The sequence below is a fragment of the Chiloscyllium punctatum genome, unplaced genomic scaffold, assembly GCF_047496795.1.
Source record: "Chiloscyllium punctatum isolate Juve2018m unplaced genomic scaffold, sChiPun1.3 scaffold_567, whole genome shotgun sequence".
NCBI lineage: Eukaryota > Metazoa > Chordata > Chondrichthyes > Orectolobiformes > Hemiscylliidae > Chiloscyllium > Chiloscyllium punctatum.
The window spans coordinates 15,001-17,500 of NW_027310301.1; the positions used below are offsets into that span (position 1 = coordinate 15,001).

The 2,500-nt window shown below is 61.2% G+C and overlaps 1 non-coding gene across 1 annotated transcript; it reads right to left on the bottom strand.

Annotated features, from left to right (window-relative positions):
- Positions 1-162: 162 nt before the first annotated feature.
- On the bottom strand, positions 163-316 carry LOC140473287 (5.8S ribosomal RNA). Its single transcript, XR_011958235.1, has one exon. It is a non-coding gene; the product is annotated as a 5.8S ribosomal RNA (ribosomal RNA).
- Positions 317-2,500: the final 2,184 nt, after the last annotated feature.

Genomic DNA, 2,500 nt, shown 5'->3' on the forward strand with positions numbered 1-2,500 from the left:
GTCGAGCCTGACGAACGGAATGTGCAGGGTGGGGGGGAAAGGCCAAGCGCTCCGACGCCGGAGGGCTCCGGAGTCTGAACTTAGGGGGACAAAGAGGACGGGTCCTCTGCGACACCCCAGCCGCGCTCTCGCCAGCCAAGGCGAGTGCGATTGATTGCCAAACGACCCTCAGACAGGCGTGGCCCCGGGAAGAACCCGGGGCCGCAAAGTGCGTTCAAAGTGTCGATGATCAATGTGTCCTGCAATTCACATTAATTCTCGCAGCTAGCTGCGTTCGTCATCGACGCACGAGCCGAGTGATCCACCGTCAAGAGTTGTCTGAGTTTGTTTTAGGTCTCTCCCTCGCCAGAGGAAAGCGACCCGGACCGCACATACGCTCCCCACCTTGAGCTACAGCCACCTGCACGCCGGCGTGCGGGCGGAGCAGGGTGGCGTGAAGCGATGGGGAGCACCATCCTGGTGCGGCCCGCAGAAACATACGTCTATTGGGGGGAGGAGGACAGGGCGCCCAAGAGGCGATGCGTGCCCCAACGCACCGCAGCGACGGAGGCAGGATCACCGCCACCATGTCGCCCGCCTAGTATCACGAGGCGTGCAGCAGCTTTGCCCTAGGAAAAGCAGAGGCGGGAACGGGCACCGGCCATCGGTTCGGCAGCGTCACTGACGCGTGCACGTGGCGGCGTGTCGGCGAGCGGACTTCCTGCGAGGAGGCGGGGGCGGCACTCGCCCGAGCAGACGCCCGCCCGGCCCAGCCACCGCCGAGGTGGACTGGGAGTCGCGGCAACGGCTCGTCATACTCGTTCCCACACTCACAGCGCAGCTTGCCCGCAAGCCACCGACCACCGATCGACGCCAGGCGCCCCGACCGAGAGCGGGATCGCTCGTTCGCCCTGCTGGCAGTTCGCTGGGGATCACTACTGCACGGAGCTCGGAGACCGACGGGCGGCAACTCGAGAGTCTTTAAACCACCACCCCCATCCCGCAAGTGCAAAGAGGCTGTATACGCACAGACGGGTGAGGGGAATAGGTACCCCGTCGGGTTTGAAGGGAGCGTGACTAGATAGCAACGATGTAAACCCAGCCGATTTGGGAGCGAAAGACCGGCGCCTGCATCACCGGCTTCGTTTCCCGTGGCTGGAGAGTACACCGAAACCCTCCGTCTGTCGCGAGCTCCCGACGACGCGGTGCCGCCAAGCAGCAGGGCCGGACCTGGTGTGGCTCCCCTCGTCGATCACAGACCGGTCGGCACTACTGACGAGACGGTGGAACGGGCTTCGCCCCTTGTGACGAAGGGTGATGCGAACCCGCCCGCCCGCGTGCGTTCGGGGTGGACTCGGCAAACGGAGATTTGAAATCGGAAAGTGTCCTCCTGCCCCGCGCAGGTAGGCGCCCAACAGTTGTGGGGGGTTTGGCGGTGACCACGGCTGCAGGGCCTGCTACCCCGACGAGCTCTCCTGCTGGCCCCGAAACCACCCTCGCGAGACAAGTTGAAACGGAAACGGGCGTACCCCCAAGCCGACGATCCTTTCTTATTTGTTACTTTTTTTTTCACTTGCTCGAGTTGTGGGGATTTGGCGGTGACCACGGCTGCAGGGCCTGCTACCCCGACGAGCTCTCCTGCTGGCCCCGAAACCACCCTCGCGAGACAAGTTGAAACGGAAACGGGCGTACCCCCAAGCCGACAGAGATCCTTTCTTATTTGTTACTTTTTTTTTTCACTTGCTCGAGTTGTGGGGGTTTGGCGGTGACCACGGCTGCAGGGCCTGCTACCCCGACGAGCTCTCCTGCTGGCCCCGAAACCACCCTCGCGAGACAAGTTGAAACGGAAACGGGCGTACCCCCAAGCCGACGATCCTTTCTTATTTGTTACTTTTTTTTTCACTTGCTCGAGTTGTGGGGGTTTGGCGGTGACCACGGCTGCAGGGCCTGCTACCCCGACGAGCTCTCCTGCTGGCCCCGAAACCACCCTCGCGAGACAAGTTGAAACGGAAACGGGCGTACCCCCAAGCCGACGATCCTTTCTTATTTGTTACTTTTTTTTTTCACTTGCTCGAGTTGTGGGGGTTTGGCGGTGACCACGGCTGCAGGGCCTGCTACCCCGACGAGCTCTCCTGCTGGCCCCGAAACCACCCTCGCGAGACAAGTTGAAACGGAAACGGGCGTACCCCCAAGCCGACAGAGATGCTTTCGCTCCTGTTACTTTTTTTTTCACTTGCTCGAGTTGTGGGGGTTTGGCGGTGACCACGGCTGCAGGGCCTGCTACCCCGACGAGCTCTCCTGCTGGCCCCGAAACCACCCTCGCGAGACAAGTTGAAACGGAAACGGGCGTACCCCCAAGCCGACAGAGATCCTTTCGTACTTGAACCAACACAAAGTTTGTCACGTTTTATTTTTACGAGTGATCGACCGTCAAGATTTGTCTCTGAGTTTGCTTAAGGTCTCTCCCTCGCCAGAGGAAAGCCACCCGGACCGCACATACACTCCCCACCTTTAGCAGCAG